Source organism: Hemicordylus capensis, chromosome 5 (assembly GCF_027244095.1).
Source record: "Hemicordylus capensis ecotype Gifberg chromosome 5, rHemCap1.1.pri, whole genome shotgun sequence".
NCBI classification, from domain to species: domain Eukaryota; kingdom Metazoa; phylum Chordata; class Lepidosauria; order Squamata; family Cordylidae; genus Hemicordylus; species Hemicordylus capensis.
The window spans coordinates 34,189,008-34,204,745 of NC_069661.1; the positions used below are offsets into that span (position 1 = coordinate 34,189,008).

General features: G+C 49.8%; 1 protein-coding gene across 2 annotated transcripts in view; it reads right to left on the reverse strand.

The window, feature by feature from the left end:
• The window catches only part of CXXC4 (CXXC finger protein 4), a 110,462-nt gene extending 108,631 nt beyond the window's left edge, over nucleotides 1-1,831 (reverse strand). For both annotated transcript variants that reach the window (XM_053256076.1, XM_053256074.1), the window contains exon 1: nucleotides 1,666-1,831. The gene's annotated coding sequence lies outside the window, so the exon portion shown is untranslated. The remainder of the gene's footprint in view (nucleotides 1-1,665) is intronic.
• Between the last annotated feature and the right edge of the window lie 13,907 nt (nucleotides 1,832-15,738).

A 15,738-nucleotide genomic window follows, 5' to 3' on the forward strand; every position in this document is an offset into this window, starting at 1 on the left:
TGCTGTTTAATTGCTGATACAGTAAGCATTTATTATGTTGATTGATTGTTTTATTTTGGTTTTATTGAGAAATGTTATAGTTTTGGAGTCACCTTTGCATTTAAGAAAGAAAGACCCAGAGAAATTAAATAAGCACTCAAGCCACCAGTACACCTCTCTTATTCTTCAAATCTAAGAAAGGCAAATTGTCAGCTCTTTCTGCAAGTGACTGAAGGATTAATAAAACATTGAAAACTGCTCTGCTGTGCAAGTGATTATGTTCCAGTTTACTATGGGTTACTGCTGCACTGAAGTTGATTACAATTACTAAAACAGAATCTAAGGGTCAAACCAGACATGGCACCACATCAGGTGTCTTTGGAGCATTCCCCCACCCACTTTATTAAAAGTCAGAAGCCACGAACCATGTCAGCCACTGACACGGTTCCGAGCCAAACCAGTTCGGCAGCACCGAGGGGGAAGTCACGAGCGGGATCTTTAAAAAGGAGGAGAGCAGGTCCTTACCTGCTCTCCATTGCCACATGCAGCTTTCTGCTGTAGCGATGCTTGTCCCAAGAACACGTGCATGGCTCCCGGATGCATATAGCATATACACATGCATGGGCAACATTTGTGTGGTCAGCATAGTGTTGCTGACCTCAGTTCATGCGCATCCCTAATTAAAAGCAGCAGTGGGCAATGATTAGCAGGATTGGGACTACAGTGCATGGGGAGGGGCTATTCATTTAACCCCTTCCCACTATCCTGCAGTCCCAACAAAATCATCTCCCTAAATCTGCGATTAGCCCTGGGAGGAAAGCTACCAAAGGCACCATAGCCCTCCCTCCAGCATGGCTGCAATTTAACTTTGGGGGCAGGGAGGAAGCTCTCAAGATGCATTTGTGTGACTCGGAGTTTCAGCATCTGGGCAGAAAGAGAGTCAGGGCAGAAACAGAAAGGTTTAGCTGATGGATTGAGTCATCTTGTGGGGTCAAGGGCCGCTCTCTAGGAATCAAAGGTAGTAGGTGCATTGCTGGGTATGAGAGTGCATGTTGTCTGAGGCAAAGAGCATGCACTTTTATACCTAGCAATCCATCCACTAAGTGGAGGCCACTTATGCTCCACATATATAAGAGAGAAAATACTACAAAGACACCTTAAATCTCCAATGCTCTCTCCTTCAAAGGAAACCAAAACCTACCCCTGGATTTTTTCACTGCTTGAGGGATTGTGCCAGTTAATACGTATATAACAGAATCTCCTTATAGTGAAACACTTTCAGGAACTCCCAGCAGTTGTGTTTCTCTGTCTTCGGAAGGGACAGTGCTTTGATGCATCAGCCCTGAAAGTGTTTCACTATATTAAAAATCTGTTGTATATGTATTAAATAGCATAATATAATACAGGTCAACAATCTTTCAGCCCAAAGTTGCCATATTGTTAATGCTAAATGGATCACTTGTTCCATTACAGCTGGAAATGACGAGACAAACTTTCTCTTTTGAAACATGGTTATCCTAAACTGGGTAGCAGTGATGCTCAGGAGGAAGAGTTGGAGTGAGAGGGAAGAGATAAGTGGTAGAATACAGAACTTAGGACCATCAAAGATGACTCAGTTCTTAAGGTTGGCACTGAATGCAATTTCTTCGCATACTAGGAAATACCACTGAATGTAATAACCCTTACTGGTTCTGGATTTGCAGCCCTGAAGATGGAAACTTCCTCTTCTTTGATTGATCCAGTTTACACAAGTGAAGCATACACTTCTGAACTGTGGAGTGTGCTCCAATTCTAACTGCCAAGGGCTACTTCCACAAGCATGCAGATAATTCAATCCCTATTATCTCTCTAGGATGCACCCCCACTGAAAAAGCTGATATCTTCTTCAGATGGTAGTTCACCATCTTCAGACTGTCAGCCAATGAAAATATGGTATGTATGATGACAACAATGACATTTATGATGGTGGTAATTATGATGCTGGTGGTGTGTACAGATCTTTGCCCATGTACAGGTTTGTACAGAGATGTCCAAACAGCTTTCCCATTTCCAGTCCATCCATTACAAGGGACCAAGCAGTAGCATTGCCATCTTCCACGTGAACTCCTTGGTGTCACTCTGAAAAAGTATACTCATCATGTGGTAGCCAAATCAGTGTGTGGCAACTGTGAAAAAGGGTAACTACATGCAAGGGATAGGAAATAAAAATACCAACACTGTAATGTCCTTGCATAAATCTATGTGTCATCATTCAGATTGCAAGCAACAGCCAGGACTCCGATCCTGAGGGGAAGAACAAGACAAATCCCTGGCATCATCACAAGCTGCTGAGATACAGGCCCTGATAGTGAGGATAAGCCAGGTGACAAGGAGCCCCAGAAACCCAAACCCGTACAACCAGAGTTGGTCCCCTTGAGCCAGACTCACCCAAGGGATCAGGAACCTCTTACCCTTCAGTGCCTGCTCACAAATGCAAACAATGCATGAGGTGAGAGAGAGCAGATAAGGATGTGCCCAGACCGGTTTGGCACTCCTTTTTTGGAGCACTGAACTGGTTCGAAAGTCTGGCATTTGAGCCAGTTCAGAGGCAGGGGTCCTATAAGGAGCAGGGAGGGTGCCATTACCTGCCTCACCACTTTTCCCCCTCCAGCGCTCTCCTCAAAACCACTGGTGCAGGGCTGCAGTGAACCTCCCTTCAGACCCGGTCAGTATCATACCGGAAGTGGCCGCTGTGCATATGCATGGCACGCACGTGCATGTGTGTTGACCACTTCCAGTACGACACTGACCGGGGCTGCAGGGAGGCGCCCCACACCAGCGGTTTGGGGGAGAAGTGGGTGGAAGTGGCAGGGCAGGTAACGGAACCCTCCCTGCCCCTTAAATGACCTCCCCACCTCCCGGGAGTGCACGAACCAGTTTGTGCACATCCCTAATGGCAGATGGTCTATTCCAGATCTGAGGACGGCCCCTCTAAAGATCCACACTCTGCAGCAGAGGGGTGGAACCTAATGGCAAAGAGACATTAAAAAGCTCAGTTGGAGCTGGACTCCATTTGATCAACATGGACCCCTATTTCTAGCAATAATGAGGAAGTGAGTTCAATGAGCTCATGTATTATTGTCGCTCTTATCAGGGATGGTGCTTTCATGAGGCGAGTTGAAATGGTTGCCTCAGGTGGCAGATTCCTGGGGTGCCTGCAGGGCAGCAAGATGCTCCCATCAGCTGCCATTGCAGCAGCTCTTCAGGACCTATCTGAGCTTTACAGACTCTGCAAGGAGTGCCTCTCCTCACCTTCCTTGCAAGAAGCACACGGAGTGGAGAGGAGGCTGCTGCCAGCCTTCTCTCCTCCCCATCCCCTGCACCATTCTCAAAAGCGGGCAAACATCAGTTTTGAAAGGGGGCTGCCCCCCAAGCAAAGACATAGGGGCAAGGCAGCATCTGGCATCTCACCACAGGCACTGTGACATCTTGGGCTCAGCTTATCCTGGCTGTTTTTATGCCATCAGTGTTCAGGGCACATGTACACATATAAGCAAGAGATAATGCCTTCCTCAAAGAATTTACAATTCCGGTTTCAACAGTGCAAAAGACAGCAGAGAAAGGCAATGATGGCTGTACAGTAATGGGCTGGATATGCACAGATGCAATTGGATATTCAGGCTTTGTTGCAACTGAAGGTGAAGAGGAAGAGGTTAAGCCAAAGCCTCCGTGTACCAGCAACCAAGGTCTGATTAACAACAGGAGTCATTTCAGGTAAATAAGGTCATTATTAACAAGCCATTTGCACATCAGAAATGTGTGACAGTCTGGAAGGTTGAACTCCTGAGGGCCACAGTCTACGGTAGCAGCTCATGCAGTCAAATCCATTTTTAAAACCCATCATCACTGGAATCCAGTCGAGTTCTGCATTTCAGTCCCTGAAATTTTCTTTCAAAGTCTGCATATTCATTACCATGGCTGAGCTACTGAAAGTGGTGTGGTCATGTTAGATAAAAGAGTAATCATGTGCATTACTATTTCATTTCTGATCTTTAGATTATTTGGCGATAACCCAAGTTCCTTTGCTATGCTTTTATTAATTCAGCTGTATTGCTGCTGTTAATCGTAAGTCTTTGCAAAAAAAGTAAAAATTACCCAAAGTGACATAATTAAAACAGAGTCAATACATGACAATTTTATCATTAAATTGTTTTCTTTTTATCCTGTATTTCTTCCAGGAAGCTCAGAGCAGTGCACATGAGAATAAAATTTTCTAATTTTATTCTCACAACAGCCCTGTGAGGTAGGTTAGGCAGTAAGATAATGACTGACCCAAATTCATTTCAAAACTTAGCAGGGAATTGAATACAGGTCTTTCTGGTCCAAGTCTAACACTGTAGTAGCTAGATCACACTTGTTCACAAAGACTTTGGACAGTCAGTGAGTTAGTTGATACCAGTTGGCCCAAGCGCAGAGCATCTGTGCCTCTAGTTCTCCCCCCTTCTTCCCTCCTCCCTCTCCCCTGTTCTCAGGCCCCCAGGCCACCATTGCAATCTGTCCTGCCACCGCCGTTTTCTCCCCGCCACTGAAAAAGGTGTTTTTTCTCTCCCCCCATTGAAATTAGCCAGGAGTTTCTCAAGGTTTCCTGTGTCTACACCCCTTGTCCAGGCTGCTTTATGAATTAAAATTGAAAGGTGGGGATATAAATTCCTTAAATAAATGAATGACTGGTTTATTCAGAGTGTTGATATTGATTGTCCTAGAAATGTTCCTGCAGCTTTTTCATCTAATCTCCTGTCAGGATTTTATTATTATTGATTACGATATCACCTAGGAAACATACAATCTCATATCACATTGTATTAGGTTTTCCTGTACTTCAGGAATGACCTCAGTGCTAAGTGGCCTCTTTGGCCCCAATACAGAGAAAGTTAGTCCTTCTGAATTCAATCACAACTAGAGTTGAAATGAATATTCACAAAACTGCCATTTTGGTGGATTTTTCAATTTTGTTATTCACATGTTTGAATGAGAAATTTTGAAGTATCACTCAAATTTGCGTTTTAGCTGTGACATGTTTAGGTGTGACAAAACGGAGGTACTTATTGTTCGGGGTCAGAACTCAAGAGGTTATTTTGATCTACCTGTTCTAGATGTGGTCACACTTCCCCAAAAGGAACAGGTTCACAGTCTGGGAGTACTTCTGGATTCACACCTCTCCCTGGTTTCTCAGGTTGAAGCGTTGGCCAGGGGTGCTTTCTATCAGCTCTGACTGATACGCCAGCTGCGCCCATTTCTCGAGATCAATGACCTCAGAACAGTGGTACATCTGTTGGTAACCTCCAGAATTGACTTCTGTAATGCACTCTACGTGGGGCTGCCTTTGTACATAGTCCGGAAACTTCAGTTGGTTCAGAACGCAGAAGCCAGGTTGGTCTCTGGGTCATCTTGGAGAGACCACATTACTCCTTTATTGATGGAGCTACACTGGCTGCCAATAGGCTTCCGGACAAAATACAAAGTGCTAGTTATAAAAGTTATAAAGCCCTAAATGGCTTAGGCCCTGGGTATTTAAGAGAGCGTCTTCTTCACTACGAGCCCCACCACCCATGGAGGTCATCTGAGGAGGTCCATCTCCAGTTACCACCAACTTGTTTGGTGGCTACACAGAGATGGGCCTTCTCAATTGCTGCCCCGAGATTGTGGAATGCACTCCCTGCTGAGATACGATCCTCCCCATCTCTGGCAATTTTCAAAAAACACCTGAAAACCCATCTTTTTGCCCAAGCTTTCTCAGCTTTTTTAAATTGTCTGTTTTAATTTTATGGTTGTTTTTAAACTGTTGGTTTGTTTTAATCTTTATATGTGTTTTAATTGTTTTATGTTAACCGCCCAGAGACTAAAGTTTGGGCAGTATATAAGTTTTTTAAATAAATAAATAAATAAATAAAGATTCAAAATGCAAATACTTTAGACTTATTGGCTGACATACTGTACAACATTACATTCCTGTCACAATGTAACGTTCACACAGTTGCGCAAGAGCATTGTCACACTAAACGGTAGAATGATATTGTGCAATTGACAACAATTGGAAATAATGTCCATCAATTGTGCAACTGGATTTGCATAATTCTAGCAAACACAACAATGCTAGAATTGTGCTAGAATTGCACAATTGTGTGAACATTACATTGTGACATGCAAGTAGCATTGTACATTGTCTACCCGTGACATCTCTTGATTGTGTTGATGTTGTCAGGCTTCAAATACAGAATCTCATAAACTGAATCATCATATAGCAATTACCATTGCATGTTATCAGATACTACCAAAAGCATCCAGATACAAAATTAGTTTGCATGTTATCTATCAAATCCATCAAATTTAAATAAGATACAATGTTATTTAATGATAAATCTCCTTTGTGCAAACCATAAAATATTGTCAAATAAGATATAAGAGTGTTTGTCAAATTATTTTCCTGGCAACTCTGGTTGTTGTTGTTGTTGTTGTTGTTGTTTTGGAAGTTTATTGCTGTGTGCTGCTAATGGAATAGGAGCTCTCCATCCCTCCAACCCATCCTCAAATGGTCATGTGAACAGGCCTATTACATTACATCATTGCATATCAATTAGCCCGACTGACTGCTGGCTCCCAAATACTGAAACCAAAAATTATTGGGAGTCATCTGTACCAAATACAGATCCAGCACTTGGAGAATACTCAGAAAATATTCAAGTAGTCAGAGGATATCTGGAAATATTATCAGCATTATAGTGTTTGCAAAGGAGAAGTTTTGAGAACAAATTTCTTTAATGTTTGGTAATAATTAACTTCTCGCATATCCAAATAAGGTAATCCATGTTCCAGACCAGGGGCGTAGCAAGGTTGGAGTGGCCCCAGAGACAAGATTTTAAAATGGCCCCCCTGCTCACTGAAGTAAAATTTATATCTATCTGTGGATGATGCAAGTCATTTAATGGTACTGGCGAAAAACATGCTGTTCTGGTAGCTCCAGGTCTTAACACTCACATCAATTTTGGAGGATGAATACAACTGAAGGAAGCCCGGGCGGCTGCGTGGCTGGGGGAGTCAGTCATGTGATGCCTCTGGGGGCCCCCCAAGGCAGTGGGCCCCCAGACAGCTGTCTCCCCTTGCCCTATTATAGTTTCGCCCCTGTTCCAGACAGAGCTGAAAGTCCATGGGAAATCATGGGTGTATGGCAACTGAGCACAGTATGTGAGACTGTAGAATGTCTTTACACTTGCATGAAACAGAAATTCAAGCAGGCACCTTAAGAACATAAGAACATAAGAACAGCCCTGCTGGATCAGGCCCAAGGCCCATCTAGTCCAGCATCCTGTTTTGCACAGTGGCCCACCAGACCCCACTGGGAGCCTACAGGCAGGAGCTGAGGGCATGCCCTCTCTCCTGTTGTTACTCCCCTGCAACTGGTACTCAGAGGCATCCTGCCTTTGAGGCTGGAGGTGGCCTTTAGCCCTCCGACTAGTAGCCGTTGATAGACCTCTCCTCCACGAAGTTATCCAAACCCTTCTTAAAGCCATCCAGGTTATTGGCTGTCAACACGTCTCGTGGCAGAGAATTCCACAAGTTGATTATGTGTTGTGTGAAAAAGTACTTCTGTTTGTTGGTCCTAGATTTCCTGGTAATCAATTTCATGGGATGACCCCTGGTTCTAGTGGTATGTGATAGGGAGAAGAATTTCTCTCTATCCACTTTCTCCATACCATGCATGAATTTATAGACCTCTATCATGTCTCCCTGCAGTCATCTTTTTTCTAAACTAAAAAGCCCCAGGTGTTGTAGCCTTGCCTCATAAGGAAGTTGCTCTAAGGCCCTGATCATCTTGGTTGCCCTCTTCTGCACCTTTTCCAGTTCCACAATGTCCTTCTTTAGGTGTGTTGATCAGAATTGTACGCAGTACTCCAGGTGTGGCTGCACCATAGTTTTGTATAAGGGCATTTTAATATTAACCGTTTTATTTTCAATCCCCTTCCTAATGATCCCCAGCATGGAATTGGCCTTTTTCACAGCTGCCGCACATTGGGTCGACACTTTCAACGAGCAGTCCACCACGACCCCAAGATCCCTCTCCTGGTCAGTCACCAACAGCTCAGATCCCATCAGCGTAGACTTGAAGTTGGGGGTTTTCATCCCAATTTGCATCACCTTACACTTGCCAACATTGAACTGCATTTGCCATTTTGTCACCCCCTCACCCAGTTTGGAGAGATCCTTTTGGAGCTCCTCACAATCCATTTTGGATTTCACTACCCGAAGGAGTTTGGTATCATCTGCAAATTTGGCCACCTCGCTGCTTATCCCTACTTCTAGATCATTTATGAATATAATTAAAAAGCACCGGTCCCAGAACAGATCCCTGGGGGAACCCCACTTCTTACTTCCCTCCATTGTGAAAACTCTTCATTCATCCCCACCCTCTGTTTCCTGTCTTTCAACCAGTTAGCAACCCACACATGGACTTGTTCCCTTATCCCATGACTGCTAAGTTTCTTCAGGAGTCTTTGATGAGGAACTTCGTTGAAAGCTTTTTGGAAGTCCAGGTATACTATGTCAGCTGGATCACCTTGATCCACACACTTGTTGACACTCTCAAAAAACTCTAAAAGGTTTGGTAGGCAAGATTTACCTTTGCGGAAGCCATGCTGGTTCACTCCCAGCAGGGCCTGTTCTTCTATGTGCTTTACAATTTGGAAAGCATCCTTGAGGATGCTTTACATCAATTTGCCTGGAACAGATGTTAGGCTAACTGGCCTGTAATTTCCTGGATCACCCCTGGATCCCTTTATGAAAATTGGTGTTACATTGGCTATTTCCCAGTCCGACTGCAGAGATAAGTTATATATTTTAGCAAGAAGGTCGGCAATTTCACATTTGAGTTCTTTGAGGACTCTTGGATGAATGTCATCTGGCCCTGGTGATTTGTTAGTTTTTCCAGACAGTTTAGAACATCATCTCTTGTAGAGATGTGCGGTTCGGTCCGGATCCGGCGGTTCGATCCCGGACCGAATCGGGCCCTTCTGGGACCGATCCGGACCGAATCCGAGTCGGTTCGGCTCCGAACCGGCTCGGGTTTCCCGAACCGGTTCGGGAGTTCAATTGAGTCTCTGGAGTGTCCCTTTAAAGTTTGAAGTGTGTCCTCCATTTTGTGGCTCATTCCTGAAACTTTTGCTCCTAGCATCCATTTTGTGATGCTATTTTCAGGCATTGTATTGGCTGCGCTATTGATCCTTTGATTGGCCAGAATGAGTCCTTTGGTCTGGTAGGCTGCTTGGCTGTTGCACTGTTGAGAGCTGGCACCCTGTTGGCCGTGGGGGAGTGCAAAGGTGGGGGCTCCCAAAGGAGGGAATTTCAAACCTATATAAACCCAAGCCTCTTCTCTGGAAACTTCTCTTGGCTGCAGTTGTGGGATCATCTCTGAGACCTTGCTTGCTCTTTTGCTGCTGGTGTCTGCTGTGAGTCCCTGCTGACTGTGTGTCACATTAGTGTGTGTCTGTCTCTCTGCTCTCTCTGTGTGTTGTTGTGTGCCACCTTGTCCATCTGCCCTCTGTCTGTCTCTGTCCAAACCTCTTTAATACTTTCCCCTCAACTTTTTCCAACTTTTCCTGTTGTGTTTTCTGTTCTCTTCACCCTTTCTCTCAACCCTTCTTCCAAAGTTTTGGCTTTCCCTCCTCCCCCCCACCCCCCTCTTCTGCATTGCTTTCCTGTTTTTGTGCCTTGCCTGACTTTTGTTCCACTTTTTGAGTTTCATTCAATTATTGCTTCTGTGTAAATTTATATATTTGCTGATTTTGGTTTTTAATTAATAACTTCTGCTATTGTTATTGCTGGCTGCCTGTCTGAGTTGTGTTTCTGAGGATTTAGTTTATATTATTGCTGCAATTTGATTCCTTGTGTTCTGATTTTGATTGTTAATTTGTTCCCCTCTGGCCCTGCTCCTAGCTTCCCCCCTCCCTCCCTCCCTCCCTCCCTCCCACCCAGATAAGATTGTTTCCCTCCTGTGCTGCTGCCTGTTGAGCCTTGCATTCTTTGGAATTCTTTGTGGAATTAGGTTCTGGTTTTGGTTTTGCTCCCTGTGTGTGTCCCACCCACTCCCCCAGTCCCTCCCCCTGGTAGTTGTTACCCCCCCCCCCCGCCCTGAGACTTTCTGGCTGCCCTTTGGTTTCCTTTTTTTTACTTTGTGTATAGATTGTTTGGATTCAAATTTGATTGTTCCCCTGTGTGGTCCTGCTCCTAGCTTCCCCCCTCCCTCCCCTCCAGAAACCCACTCCCCCCACTGCCACCTCCTCCTCCTCCACTCCTGCCCTGCCTGCCCCCTCCCACCCAGACTGAGTGTTGTTCCCCATCCTCCCTGGTGCTGCTGCTGCTGCCTGTTGAGTCCTGTCTTAGTTACTTTGGTTTTTTGTGTGAAATCAATTAGCTTCTTTTGGTTCTGGTTTTGCTGTGTGTGTGTCCCATTCCTCCCTGCTGGTTGTTGTTGGTTCCTCTCCCCCCCCTCCCAGACTTTCTGCCCATTGTTCCCAGGTGGTTTTTTTTTGGACTTTTTTTTCATATTGTTTGGTTTGCTTTGATTGATTCATTGATTGTTCCCCTCTCTGTGTGGCCCTCTGCTCCCAGCTTCCCCCCTCCCTCCCCTCCAGAAACCCACTCCCCCCACTGCCACCTCCTCCTCCTCCACTCCTGCCCTGCCTGCCCCCTCCCACCCAGACTGAGTGTTGTTCCCCATCCTCCCTGGTGCTGCTGCTGCTGCCTGTTGAGTCCTGTCTTAGTTACTTTGGTTTTTTGTGTGAAATCAATTAGCTTCTTTTGCTTCTGGTTTTTCTGTGTGTGTGTCCCATTCCTCCCTGCTGGTTGTTGTTGGTTGCTCTCCCCCACCCCCAGACTTTCTGCCCATTGTTCCCAGGTGTGGTTTTTTTTGGACTTTTTTTTCATATTGTTGGGTTTGCTTTGATTGATTCATTGATTGTTCCCCTCTCTGTGTGGCCCTCTGCTCCCAGCTTCCCCCCTCCCTCCCCTCCAGAAACCCACTCCCCCCACTGCCACCTCCTCCTCCTCCACTCCTGCCCTGCCTGCCCCCTCCCACCCAGATTCATCCCCCTTGACGCATACTAATCCCCCCAAAACACACCCTGCCCTCTGGTCTCTCCCCCTCTTGCCCCCCGACTCCCTGCTACATACCCCAGACCCCCTGAAACACACTCCACCCCCCAAACACCCTCTGTTGGTCTCTCCCCCTCTTGCCCCCTACTCCCTGCTACATACCCCAGACCCCCTGAAACACACTCCACCCCCCAAACACCCTCTGTTGGTCTCTCCCCCTCTTGCCCCCCTGACTCCCCGCTACATACCCAAGACCCCCTGAAACACACTACACCTCCCAAACACCCTCTGGTCTCTCCCCCTCTTGCCCCCCTGACTGCCTGCTACATACCCCAGACCCCCTGAAACACACTCCACCCCCAAACACCCTCTGTTGGTCTCTCCCCCTCTTGCCCCCCTGACTCCCCGCTACATACCCCAGACCCCCTGAAACACACTCCACCTCCCAAACACCCTCTGGTCTCTCCCCCTCTTGCCCCCCGACTCCCCGCTACATACCCCAGACCCCCTGAAACACACTCCACCTCCCAAACACCCTCTGGTCTCTCCCCCTCTTGCCCCCCAACTCCCCGCTACATACCCCAGACCCCCTGAAACACACTCCACCCCCCAAACACCCTCTGTTGGTCTCTCCCCCTCTTGGGACCGTCACCGCTGCTGCTGCCTCCCACACCCGAATCCCCCTCCCTGCTGCTACATTACAGCTCCTCCTCTCTTCTTCCTCTCTCTCTCTCTTTCTCTCTCCTCATCCCTTCACTTCTTCTTCCTCCCACAGCTGCAGCCACACAGTATCCTACCTCCGACCTCACCTGGAGGTCCCCGCCATCGGTTATTTTTCTTTTGAAAGTTGTTTTATTTCATTTGTCTCTGCTTGGGGGTGAGTTGAGCAACAACACATAAATAGTGTGGTCTCCTCACTTCTGCCCCTCCATCGTTGAACTACCCCGGTTGCCTGTGCCTCGTGCGGCCGCCCTGTTGTGTCCCAGCCCAGGGGGTTGGCTGTTGGCGGCGCATCCGTGACCAGCAGTGAGCGGCAGGAGAAGGACCGGAAGAAGAGGGGTTAGTGCGTGTGCAATTGTGCACCTTTTGTTGCCCCCTTTCTCTCCCTAGCTGGCGGTTTTAAATAGGGACACCCCTATCTTGAAATGCATTTGGATGTGGGGAGGAGGGAGAGGAGATGTACCGTTGCAACTTGTGTCTTCATGCCCAATAAAGAAATTGCTGCTGCTGTGTGTTGCGTTGCATTGCATGCGTCTTGCAGGTGGTTTTTGAACAGGTGCCTTCTTCCAGAGTGTTTCCTTGCCTCTGGGGCAGTCTAAGTGGGGTCAGGGGATCGGATGCTGCCACTACATGCTGGGCCAATGCCATGCCAGAGTGCTTCCTTGCCTCTGGGGCAGTCTGAGTGGGGTCAGGGGATCGGATGCTGCCACTATATGCTGGGCCAATGCCATGCCAGAGTGCTTCCTTGCCTCTGGGGCAGTCTGAGTGGGGTCCTGGGTTCTGATGCTGCCACTACATGCTGGGCCAATACACACATATGATGATGAGGTTCAATCCATGATGCTGCCATCAAGTGTTTGCTGCTGCTTGCTTGCCATGGCATTGGGCGGGCAGAGTCACAGAGTGGGTGGGTTCAACCTCTGTTTAGGTGTGACTGGGTTCTGGTTTTGGTTGTGTGCAATTTAGAGTCACTAAATAGGCTGCATTGAGTTTGATGCTCCCCCCCCCCCACAGGAGCATTACTTGAGAACCACCCCCCAGAACCCACACTTTGTGTTCCAGTTCACTAAATAAGGCTTTCCTCCTTTGATCTGCAGGTTCCCAAGCGTTGACTGCGTCCCTCCCCCACCCCCGGTAGGTGCTGTGCCCTCCCCCCATCCACTCTCCCCCCCAAAAAACTTAAAAACTTGCCACCCACACCACAACTACTCCACCCAACTGCCCGTGCCACCCACACCAGGGGTCCACCCTTTAACCCCCTATTTTTTTAAAAAACCCTCCCAGACCCATCTCCCCAATTGGCTTGGTTGACTCCCGAGTCCCAAATTCTAAAAGGACACCCTCCCCCTCACTTCAATTGGCTTCCCCCCCCATCAAAAAGTCTTCCTTTCCCCCCAATTGGCTTCCTTTTTTAAAAACAAACTCCCCCCCCCCGCCGTCTCCAAATCAGCTGCCTTTTTTTTGGCCCCTAAGCCCCTCCAAATTATTTTTTTGACCCTGTCTCTGGCCTTCCTCCTAAAGTCTCCCTCCTTCTGACCTAGCAGCATGTCTGAGCGCCGTGTGGTGGGCAGGGCTCGCTCAAGGCTGGCGGGCAGAGGTGGGAGAGGCCAGGTGCGGGGTGCGCCTGCGGCACGGGGAGGGAGAGGACGCGGGGAGCCTGAGGACACCCCAGTTCTCCCCATTGGAGAATTCTTTGCTCCGGCCCCATCTTTGGTGCGCAGGATTCAGTTCCCCACGCCTGCTGCCGCCAATCACGGCAGAGGCAGAGGCACCGTTAGGGCTGTGGCGGGTCCCTCCTCGCCGGTGGCACCAGGTGCTGCTGAGCTACCGCCAGTTGTTGAGGTGGAGGAGACTGTGGAGTTGGAAGAGCAGGTAGAGGGCGGTGAGGACCGTGCGGCTGGCAGCGATGCAGCCAGGTTCTCCCTCCCTCTGGGGCCCCTTCCCCCTATCCTTTCGCCGCTCAGTGGGGCCCCCCCTCGTGAAGCCCGACACTCTGGTGGGGAGCGGTCTGGCGAAGTGGTGGAGGAGAGGCCTGCCTCTCCGATGCCAGTTCAGCCGGGCCCTTCCTCCGCTGTGGAGGGCGGAAGGGGCAGGTTGGGTGGCAGCAGTGGGCAGGCAGCAGTGGGCAGGCAGCGGCAACCCCCCCCTAGGACTGCAGCCACCTTGCGAGAAACAGCCTAGGACGGCGCCCAGGGCGCAGGAGGCCAAGGGCAGTGGTGCATGGGTGCATTTTGAGGTCCCTCAAGATGACCCATTCCACGCCGCTGTGTCCACTGCAGGATGCTTGTCAGCCGTGGAAGGGACCCTGCGCACCTGGGTACGACGCCTATGTGGAGACACCTAGAGCGTCACCACCCAGGTCTCAGGGGACAGGCTGGCAGCGCTAGTGCGCCTTGTGCATCTGCCACTAGGGCGGGCAGCGGCAGTGTGCCAGCCAGCAGGCAGGCTACACTGCCCGTCCAGCGGTGGACGCAGTCCTCGGGCAGCCAGCGTATTGTTCGCGTGGACCATCATCACCTCACCCGCCTCATAGGGGAGATGATTTCCACCGATGACCAGCCGTTTCAGGTGGTCGAGAACAACGGCTTCCGCCGTATTCTCCAATACCTGGCTCCCGAATACGTCATCCCCTCAAGGACGACGTTCAGCCGGAACGTGGTCCCCTCCCTGTACCGCCGGTGCAGGGAGCTCGTGTTGGCCGAGCTGCGTGCAGCTCCGGCCGGGACAAGCGTGCATTTCACGACTGACCTCTGGACCAGTGTCAGTGGGATGCACGCTTCTTTCCTGGCCCTCACTGCCCACTGGTGGGGACCGGAGAGTGAGGGGACCTCCGCGGGCGATGCTTCCGGGTCCGGCGCAGCTCCCGCTGCACTACGGCACAGGTGGGCCGTCCTGCACGTGGAGACGATGGACATGAGGCACACCACGGAGGAGGTGGCGGCCGTACTCGACCGCCAGATAGAGGAGTGGATTGGCGGGTGTCCACACCTCTCCCGCGGCTTCATTGTCACCGACAATGGAGCCAACGTTACCGCCGCTGTCGAGACAGTCATGGACTGTGTGAACATACGGTGTATGGCACACACGCTCCATCTGACCGTCAGGGACGCCCTTGGCCTTAAGGAGCTGAAGGCGTCCCAGGAGAAGGGGGCCCGCCCCATCCCAGCTGCTGTTGCTGCCACGGCCACGCTTGTGGATAAGTCCCGCAAGCTGGCCGCCCACTTCCACCGCAGCGAGAAGTCCAGGAGACTGCTTCGCCAGAAGCAGGATGACCTTGGCCTTCCTCGCCATCTCATCCCTACGGATGTGGAGACGCGGTGGAACTCCACCTTCCTCCTGTTCCAGCGCCTGTTGGAGCAGGAGAGAGCCCTTGTCGCCCTGGCGAGGGACGAGTCCTTGGATGTCTGCGACTTCTCGAACGCAGAGTGGAAGCAGATGTCCGAGGCGGTGTCGGCACTCGAGCCCTTCCAGCTTGCCACGAAGGGCTTGTGTGGCGACACCACTCCCTTGAGCCAGGCGCTGCCCACAGCTGTTGGTCTCGAGAAGCTGATGGGTGGACTCCATATCTCTCTGACCATGCCAGAGGGTCGTGCTCTGGCTGGGAGGCTGAGGTCTGGGGTTGACAAGCGGCTCGTTGATGTGCTGGGAGACAGGGAGGAGTATGTCCTCGCTTGTCTCTGTCACCCAGCCCTCAAGGGCAATGCCGTGAGTGCCGACGACTTGCCCAGGTGGAAGGGCATCCTGGTCGAGAAGGTTAGGGAGGAGGAGGCCGCTAGGGCCCGCAGAGACCAGGGTGTTGGTAGTGGTGCGGGGGCAGCCCTCGCGGCCCAACCCGCACCCAGCAGCAGCATGGGCGGCCAGCCGGCGTCAGCTTCCCCTTCCCCTCCCTCTTCCCAGTCCAGCAGCGCGGCATCC